The sequence below is a fragment of the Triticum dicoccoides genome, chromosome 5B, assembly GCF_002162155.2.
Source record: "Triticum dicoccoides isolate Atlit2015 ecotype Zavitan chromosome 5B, WEW_v2.0, whole genome shotgun sequence".
Taxonomy (NCBI): domain Eukaryota; kingdom Viridiplantae; phylum Streptophyta; class Magnoliopsida; order Poales; family Poaceae; genus Triticum; species Triticum dicoccoides.
The window spans coordinates 716,427,493-716,438,002 of record NC_041389.1 but is presented as its reverse complement, the minus strand read 5'-3'; the positions used below and the strand labels follow the sequence as shown (position 1 = coordinate 716,438,002).

At 45.4% G+C, this 10,510-nt stretch overlaps 1 pseudogene; it reads right to left on the bottom strand.

Annotated features, from left to right (window-relative positions):
- Positions 1-276: 276 nt before the first annotated feature.
- Positions 277-1,046, bottom strand: LOC119306940 (annotated as a pseudogene).
- Positions 1,047-10,510: the final 9,464 nt, after the last annotated feature.

The following is a 10,510-nucleotide window of genomic DNA, read 5'->3' as shown; positions in this document are numbered from 1 at the left end:
GCTCCACGGTCCACTTTCTTTTCTTCTTGTAAAAAAAGGAAAACAAAGGGCAACCCACGGCACAAAAGAGATTCAAACTTGGCGCCCATGTCATGTCATGCCAGGAGTCTTTCTGACCATCTGGATGGCTACATACTAATTTTGAATTCAAAACCAGATTCACGATCGTTTGGCACTTGAAAAGTTGTACACATCACGCACGCATTGGACTCACTGGTATTGCATTGGAAACTCTCGAGCCTCGATTTCTTGAAGGGTAAGAAGAAAACAAGATGTTCAGATGGAGTGCTGGCTCCAGCACCATGAACCCATGGAGTTGGTGTCCTCGGAGGCGCCCAGCAGCTGCTCGAGGTACTCCGAGCCGAGGTCCTCAAGCTCCATCACACAGTCAGGCCGTGCCCCCCGGGTGGCGGCCTTGGCCACCCTGCCCGCCGCCACGGCCTTCCGGCTCCGCATGCAGAGCCGCCGCTTGAGCGCGAGCACTGGGGACACGCCATGGGCGCGCCCGCACACGTCGTCAGCGACGCCCTCGAGAGAGAGCCGGACCTGGTCGGCGGAGAAGTTGAGCACGGCGGCGCCGCCGCGGATGGCGAACGCAACTTGGTCGTACGCTAGCGCCGCGGCTTCTGGGCTGTCGAAGGTGCCCAGCCAGACCCACACGGCGTTTCGCGTCAAGTCACGGATCTCGTCCGCGAACTTGCCCCACGGTCGCTTCCGCACTCCGCGTTTTCCTCCTCTTTGGCCTCCTGCTTCACCTGGGCGGCCGCGGCGTGCTGGGAGAGCATGTCCAGCAGGAGCATCTCGTCGGCGTCGTTGGTGTCAAACGGGAGCAGAGGTGGTGGCGTGGCCACGGCGCGCTGGTGCCAGGGCGCGGAGTCGGCGGAGCCGGTGGAGGAGCTGCTGCTGGTCGCTGCTGCTTGCCGGTGGTTATGCTGTGTGGTCATGGGACGGCGGGATATAAAGTTCACGACGCCTGTGGTGAGCCGAGGCGGCGTAGACGAACATGACGGGGAAGTAGAAAAGTTCGTGCTGCTGAGATCAGACATGGAGTTTTCTTTTCTTCCCAGAGATGAGATGTCGAGTTGCAACGGCCTCCATGGTTTTTATACTGGTTGAGGGAGTGGAGGAAGATTTGTGGTCTATAATATGGGACATATGCACCCTATATGAAAAAAAAATCAGTAATTCAACAAGAAGTCAAAAATTCCTGAAAATATTTTTGAAATAAACATGACGTTTTATGTGCTCGTGAGAAAAAATCCACAAAAAGAGAAAAAAATCTCCCTTTGACATCTTTTCAAAAAAGACAAAATTTGGGCTAAATATAGTTTGTATAGTGACCTATAATAGCAAATAATTTTTGTCTTTTTGCTGTGAAGTCAATTTTTCTTGTTTTTTCGCAAAAAAAAACTTTTGTTTTTTTGTGAATTTTTTTATACTAGTGCAAAAGTTAGTCAAGTTTTTTGTCAAAATATTTGTTATCTAATTTGACTTTTTATTAAAATATTAAAAATAAATCTCCATATAGGGTACATATACACCCAGGAACACAAGTGTATTTCCCTTGAGGGAGTTGGTTAAGCTGACGATAAGGTCCTTCATAAGCCCGAAATGCACAGGAAAAAATGTGGAGTAGCTGAGAAAGAAGCACGGGAGGGCAGAGTTGGAATTATTGAGAACTTGGTGTCCTTCCCTAACTGTTTTTAGATACCGTGACTAGTTGCTACTCTCTCCATCCCGTAATATAAGAGCGTTAAATTACGGCAATAAAAATATAACTTCATGGGATGGAGGGAGTAATTTTTTGGGATGACAATAATTTGTAGCTTGGGATAGTGTTCTAACAATTGAGACGCAAATGCAAGCCAATTACGGCAATAAAAACACAACTCCACGAATTCATGAATGCTAAAGAAAAGACTCGACAAATTCAGGAATTTGCTGGCACTAGTGGTGACTGTGAGTTTCTACATGTTTTACGCGAAAGAAGAATTGCGATGTTTGTCGCTAAAAAAATATATCAGAATTTTCATTGATTGTGTGCAAATATTTCGGATTTTTCTGGTCATCCGGGTGCATGCATTTGAGCTTGGAGGCAGAAGAGCACATTAGCATGTGTGACAGATCATGAGAAAAACTGATACTACTAATATTAATAGAATTATTATAGCTGGCTCAGCTTACTGGATTATTGACAAGTGAAAGTAGCGACAGTCGTCATCCTACTGCATGCAGGTGCACGTGAGTAAATGCGTAGGTCCAATGCAATGCACCTGGTCTTCACATCCGTTCCTCTTGACGTTAGGCGGTGCATTGCACATATAATATCCATTATTATTATCAGTTGTTTGTTTGTTACCATGCATATGGAATTTCCAAGCATAATACGGGCCACCACATGTGCTTTAGTATCATATTGACGTTAGGCGGTGCGTGCAACACTATTACTTACCCGGCTTGCTTCCATACATATATTTCGCAGGTGCATAATACGTTGTTTCGTCAGTTTATCCCTTCTTCTTCCTCTTGTTTCCATCATTTAGACCATGTCCTCATAGGAGTATGTTCTATTTGCAACTTGACGTGTGTGCGCTAATTGGAACTTGGCCGTGGGAGCCTCCAAGTCCACGAACGCGTGAGCCGACTCCTCCTCGAAGTCCGCCACCTCCTCCAAGTCCCCGAACGCGTGAGCTGACTCCTTCGGTTTCAAGTCCGGCACAGCGTCATGCCACTTCTTCGGTTTCAAGTCCGGCACCGTGTCAGGCCACACCTCCTGCTTCAAGTCCGGCACATCGTCAGGCCACTTCTCCTGGTCCAACTCAGTCACGTCAGCCGTCTCCACCGTCTCAGCAATCGCAGAAGAGACATGTCGCAGCTATGGTGCGTAGCAGTACGAGTCGAGGTAGTTCAAGAAGTACAGGAGGAGACAAGCGATATAAATATGGTCCAAGCCTTGCTCCTCTTCCTCAGAGGCCTTACGACATGACTAAGGAGCAAAACGCAGCCATAGTGCATGCCCAAGTGGACGTCCATTTTGGACCGAAACCGGCACCGCCGCCAAAGGAGAAAGTGCCTGAGAAAGTAATTGACCACTTCATTCATATGGCTAGAGAACCAGCTCCCAAGCCTGTTGACTCGGACTATGAGCGCCAAATCAGGAAACTACATCGAGAACGAGTAAAGAAGGAAGCGAGCTCGAGCTCGAGCCAACAAGCAGCTGGCAAAAAATGCAGAAAAACCGTTCCCCAGTTGGGAGAACAGGCGGCGCAAGCGATCCCCCCACTTGTTGTGCCAACAACACATGAGAGGAGTATACGCGCCAAATATTATTATGGGCAAACCGTTACCGTTCCCCAGCAGGGCGATGTGGTAATAACGGAGGAGCATATAATGCAGGCTGAAATGCTCAATATCTCTATTGGACAACTCCTCGAAATCGAGCCCATGTCTCCGCTTTGAGAATCGGAAATAAAATGGAAATATGTCCGGGGCCAACCTTTGGTCCATCCAGACAAGTTCAAGGACCTCCCAACGAGAATGTAATGAATTGCATCAATGGTACATGAACATTACCAAGAATTCCAATCGAGAGTCCATCATGGTGAATGTCAAGCATGAGCATTATTACCATGAGAAAGCTCTGTCCATTGAGTATCCAGAACTATTTCTGTTATACAATCAAGACGCACTCGACAAGTCTATCGTCAGTTGCTATTGTCTGTAAGTGATTTCTTTCTGTAATTTAAGTCTCAAGCTAGTTATGTAGTGATAATTTTGATCAATCATTACATGTAATTATCCTCACTATATTCTTTTCTGTGGTACTATATGCAGGATGAAGATGTATGAAATGAAAAAATCTGAATGCTATGGCATTGGGTTCATGGACCCAAATACCATTAATGAGGACATATGGCAGATTTCATTTTATCAAGCAGGTGTAGAGGAAAGCATGCTAAAGTTCTTGAAGCGCCTCAATACCAATGAAGATATACTACTTCCTTACAACTTTCAGTGAGTCATACTGTCTTGTACTACAAATTCTGTTTTTGCTTACTAGCTAGCTAGATGTTAATAATTAAGTGTATACAGTTTACGGTAGTTGATTAATTTTATGCACATGCCCGCTTAATTAAGACATATAAACATGTGCGCATGTAGTTGGCACTAGGTCTTGTTAAATATTAAAGTTGAGGAAGGAAAAGTTGAATTACTGGACTCACTATATAAAGCAGATAAAGACTTCACCATCGTGAAGGGGATAGTCAACAGGTAATTTCAATCATTATTAACTATATCTCAGCCTATTATTAGTTCGTCATTTCCTGATATGAACTATTTAATAACCCCTTTATTAATTTTCTTTGCCGACGGGCAGGGCATGGGCAAAGTTCATCAAGGTGACTCCAGACAAGTGGGCAAAAAAGTTGTTTTGGCATCGACCAAAGGTAAGTAATTAAGTAGTGGTAGCTAGCTACCATCTCTTTAATTCTTGTTTCAATATCATTAATTAATTATCATGCTTGATTAATCATTATCTGATTCAATTCCATTCTCGTAAAGGCCCTGAAGCAGGCGCCGGGGAATAATCTGTATGCATTCTACGTTTGCGAGAACATTCGCATGATGACATGCGAAAGGAGCAGATCTGATAGACAGGACTGGGTACGTTTGTCAGAACACTATTCACACCATTATCGATATCTAGTCACACAACTAACACACATGCATATTGATCTCCTTCTTAACAGTTTAGAGAGGTGCAGAATAAGCTCCTACCATCGGACCGCATACTATCACTTCAAGAAGAAATAGCCGGATTTTTGCTCGACCAAGTCATAGATCGCAAAGGAAAATACTATTATCCGCTACCGCCCCCATGAACCACTTGTCATCGTGCTCCGGAGGCACCAAGGCAACATATGTAGGAGAAATTGTATATGTATATACATGTGTATGTGTGAATAATTAATGGTGTTGGTTGTGAGACATTCGATGATAATATATATATATATATATATATATATATATATATATATATGCGGTTCTACGTACGAGAAAATCTATTTATATATATGCATAACGTGTACAATTTGTACTATCGTGAAATACCAGCAAACAAAATAATTGAATGAAAAATAAAGCCAAAACCCCCACAAACATTTAGTACCGGTTGATAAGGGGGAGGGGGAGCCTTTAGTCCCCACTCTTTAGTGCCGGTTGACAAACCGGCACTAAAGGCCGTTACGAACAGGCACTAGAAGCCGGTTCTGCGCACTAGTGAGCTGTTCGTTTGTCACCATGCATATGGAATTTTCAAGTATAATACGTACCGCCACATGTAGTATCATATTGACGTTAGGCGGTGCGTGCGTTGCACCGCGCCCTGCAACACTATTACTTACCCGGTTTCCTTCATACATAAATTTCGCAGGTGCATAATACGTTGTTTCGTCTGTTCATCTTCGTCTTGTTTCCATCATTTAGAACACTATATCATAGGAGTATATTCTATCTGCAACTTGACGTGCGTGCGCTAATTGGAACTTGGCCGTGGGTCACATCGTGAAGAAAACAAAGAAATTTAGATACGTGTTAGGTAAGCATGAAGTCTGTCTAGATGGCTCTTTTTGTGTCAAGTTGCACGCAAAGTCTCTGAGACCGATAACAAGGCCAATTCAGCACACCTAGCAAACGTGACATATTGGCATCACGCCAATGGATCTTAGGATGGAATCTGCTCTTAATTTGACTACATATGTAGACGATATATGTAGTTCAGTGTAATCGTCCACTTGTCCTGTGTGGTTTTTTAACCCAAAATCGCTAGGGAAGGCCCCCTACTGTGTGTCATTTTCATTTATAATCAATGGTGATGATGTACAATGATGGGTTACATGGGATAGGTAAAAGAGAAACTAGGGATTATTCATACATTATCTAACCATGAAAGCACCTTCCTCGAGGCTAGGCTTAGCCCTATGCATATAAGTTTAAAGTTACCCTTAAACACTTGTATGGATCCCTCAATTGAGCATGGAATCTGATAAAAAACTAGTCCATATCTCTGAGTCCAAATACTCCAACATCCAATGATCATTATCTCCATAAGAAAATCATATATGTATCTGAGTTTGGCATGCGCATGATCATATCGAATATGTAGGCATCAATATTCGGTTCCATCCCTATACCCCACCATAAACTTTGGCTGAAAGAATAATATAAAGAAAAGATGCATCATGTCTTCATGTTCCAGTCATGTCAAAGATTGCAGATAGTACTGTCCGGCTAAATATTTTCCCTCGTAAGGTGATCACAAGTATTAACTCTGTTATTCAACATTAACCAGCAGAGGAATTTATGCTTACGAAGACAACATTAACCAGAAAATGGCGAGCTCGGTCTGTTTTGCTTGGGGTTTCCTCTTACCGAATTGAATGTGTGGGCCGCACGGGCGTCATGTACTCATACAAACTCGCGCCCATATGGTATCGTTGTGTACGCATACACACATGAGCACAACAGTGGGTTTGACTACGGTATTTGTATGTCCGAATCCCAACACCATCCGACGGTGGCGAGATACCCGGTAGAAATCGGTTCCGCTCAAAAATCCATTCTCCACAAATAGAAGTTTCCGAGAGAGAACAAGAGTGAGTGACATGGAGGAGGAAGGTTCCAAGAAGGCAGGCAGGCTGGGTTCATCGCCCCTCGCTTCCTCAACTTATGATGCTGCTAGAAGAAAAGAAACCAAAAGGGAGAGCAGCGTTTTGGCTCCCGAGCCCAGCTGCTCCTACTATCTATACCATTCAATAAAGCATCGTGATGTGAGCCAAATTCAGTTTTTGAGGAAATACCACAGCCTATACCCAAAAGAATACATAATGTACTGACATGTACCACGTACAGGAAGCCAACTGTCAGGCACTCAGCGTCCTCCCTTGACGTCTCTCTCTCTCCGTAATAATGGCCAGCCGGCTGCTGCCTCCGAAGCTGACCTCTCCCTCTGCTCCGGTGCCAGATCAAAGCGTCAATCCATCCTTCTCATGTGCAGGCCTGCAGGCTGCGGCAACAAACACGAGCTGGACGAAAGATTGAATCCATTATCCATTGTCCTGATGAATTTAATTACATTCACGATAATATAACGTGCTGAGATGCACTAGCGCGTTGGACAGGAGCACTATGGATTCAATTCCTCTTCCTCCATCATGTTTCCTTTTCTCACATATCTGTAGTGTTACATGCCTACGTCTGAGCAACACGGCTTCACCGACGAGCGGGTGACGGAGGCACCTACTTAAGAGACTGGCAGCGGCTAGCTTTGTCGTGCCTTGTGCTGTTCCAAATCAGGGCTGATACTATTTGTTGGGAGGTGCAACTCTGGCTCCAAAAATTTCTAACATGCTCATCTTCTCCGTCTGCTCTGTCGTGAGCGTGCAGGACAGCCGCGTCCACGATGGACGCGGCAAAGACGGCTGCGCACCGTACGAGGGAGCCTACATGGAACTTGGGTAGCCGTCTACAAGTCGCCAAACGGCAGGCTATCGAGGGCAACTTGCCGTGCGAGCGCATCGCTTGCAGCAATGGTAGTGTCTTCGCCGCCACCGCCGACGTCCAGCCGGAGGAGCAGGCGCCTGAACACGAGGTGGTGCCTTCACGCCCATGGCGGCGACAGCGACTACCAGCATGAGCACACTTAGCAGGCTTCTTGCGTCAGGTCAAACTGCTAGAGCTGGTGCGCCTCCACTCGTCGTGAGCGTCCATGGCAGCAGCGCCGACGGCCGGCATGGGAGCACGCGCAGAAAATTATGAGAACACCCCAGTAGGTAGCGAATAAATGAACATGGGCCATCCGGCCATGTGTGGGCTGTCCTTCCTAAAAAAATGACTAATACATCCATATACGGGAGTAAATACGTGCACCATTCCTAATCCCGAGGCTGACTCGTGGCATAGATATCGAGAGCATCTCAGCTCGGGCACCAAATTGCATTTCCGACCAAAAGGTCACTGTTCAGCTAATTTAGTAGGCGACATCAAACAGCACGTGGACTATTGCTGCAGCAGCTTCATGCAAATCTGCCACCTTAAGAATATTCCCTCTCCTTGTCTCACGCACTATTCTCTTCTCGTCATGCATCTATCTACATCGATCTGCATGCAAATGCGTGAGTAGGTGGTATAGACTGTTTTTTTTTTCCGAACCTGGTATAGATTGTTTCAACAAGTTGGCTCATCGCAAAAAAAAAAAAGTTGGCTGACTGCATCTTTAGTTTCAGACCTCTCAAAGAAAAAAGGAGGGGGAATTTTTGGTCAAGGGGCGATGGAGAACATATATGTCATACCACCATGTATGCACAGAAAAGCGGGTTACTTTCATGGACATAGAGCATCTACAATCAGACTTGCCAAATCTAACCTTTTTCGAAAAAAATCCAACCTCTCAAACGCCTGCGGACACGACCAGGCGCGTCCGCGGACACTGACTGGGCACGCCTCATATTTCCTTCTCCAATACAAATTTCTCATATTCATCCCCTAAATCCATGCAAAAGCATGCAGAATATACAGCTGCGTACTACACTCTATACTACTCAAATTTCGTCGTTGTCGGAGATGTTTGGAGTCGCCTGCGCCAGAGCCGGAGCCGGAGCCGCCAGCGCCGGAGCCTGGGCCGCCTCCATCGGTTGCCGACAGCGACGCCTGGCCTCCGCAGCTGACTCAGAGTAGATGGAATTCAGGATGGCGTGCTGCTCCGGCCACACGCCCACATCCTCCTCTATCGTCGGCGCCTCCTCCCCCCACTAGTAGAAAAGGGGTCAATGGTCCAGGTCGGTCCAGCCCATTAGTCCCGGTTCAAACCAGAACCGGGACCAATGGGGGCATTGGACCCGGTTCGTCAGCCCCGGGGGCCGGCCGGGCCACGTGGGCCATTGGTCCCGGTTCATCTGGACCTTTTGGTCTCAGTTGGAGGGACGAACCGGGACGAATGGTCCTCGCTCCTAGCCCATCACCATTGGTCCCGGTTGGTGGCATGAACCGGGACCAAAGGCTGCCCTTTAGTCCCGGTTCATGCCACCAACCGGGACTAAAGGGTTGCTCCTCGTTACGGTCACAGTTTAGTCCCACCTCGCCAACCAAAGGGGAATCAGACCGGTTTATAAGTCCCTCCCTCTCTTCCTTGTTGAGCTCCTCTCAAAATGAAAATAGATGCCCTTATACAGGGAATTTAACCTAAATTCATACCGAATTTCTCTGAAGTTAGTAGAAATTTATTATGAATTTAGGTTAAATTTTCTCTATAAGCGCATCTATGCTCATTTCTGAGTAGTTTTTATATAGTTTTTTTTCTTTCCTGCTATATTTATTTTTTTCTTTTTATTTCTAAGTTGTAATAAGTCATTAAAAATAAGCATCTATGCTCATTTTTTAGTAAAGTTAATCACAACTATTTTTTCTTCTATTTATTTCTGAATTGTAATAAGTCATTAAAAATAAGCATCTATGCTCATTTTTTTAGTAAAGTTAATCACAACTATTTTTGCTTCTATTTATTTCTGAGTAGTTTTTTATATAGATTTTTTTCTTTTCTGCTATATTTATTTTTTTCTTTTTATTTCTGAGTTGTAATAAGTCATTAAAAATAAGCATCTATGCTCATTTTTTAGAAAAGTTAATCACAACTATTTTTTCTTCTATTTATTTCTGAATTGTAATAAGTCATTAAAAATAAGCATCTATGCTCATTTTTTTAGTAAAGTTAATCACAACTATTTTTGCTTCTATTTATTTCTGAGTAGTTTTTTATATATTTTTTTTCTTTTCTGCTATATTTTTTTTCCTGAGTTGTAATAAGTCATTAAAAATAAAAAAGAGGCGCAATGCTCGTTAATTTGCTTCAAGCCTTTCGGAATAGTGTCAACTGCACTGCACATAGCTCTGTGCAGTCTACCATATTCCTCAAGGCTTGAAGCTAACCAACGTGCAGGTGAGCATTGAGCCTCTTCTTCATCGTCTCTGCACTCAGGGCTTATAAATAGCTGCGAATGCCTCTCGCTTGGCAAGGTGGGACTAAAAAAACAGCTGCAGAAAGAATCAACTAAAAAACAGCTACAGAAAATAAAAAATTAGACGGGTCCAGTGCTCCCGGCTTGTGGCAACAACCGGTACCAATGCCCCACTTTGGTACCGGTTGGTGGCACCAACTGGGACCAATGCCCCTCTTTTGTCCCGGTTCGAGCCACCAACCGAGACCAAAGGTCTTCGTTTTCCGCCCTTTGGGCTGCCGAAAAGAGGCCTTTGGTCTCGGTTGGTGGCTCAAACCGGGACAAAAGAGGGGCATTGGTCCCGGTTTGTGGCACCAACCGGGACCAAAGCCTTTGCTATATAAGTAACACTGCCGCCCCGCCCCGACTTCGATCTCTCCCGACGCCGCGCGCCGTCCCCTGCCGCCATCTCGCCGTCGCCGCCCCGCCCCGACGCCGTCGCCGCCCGCCGTCCCCTG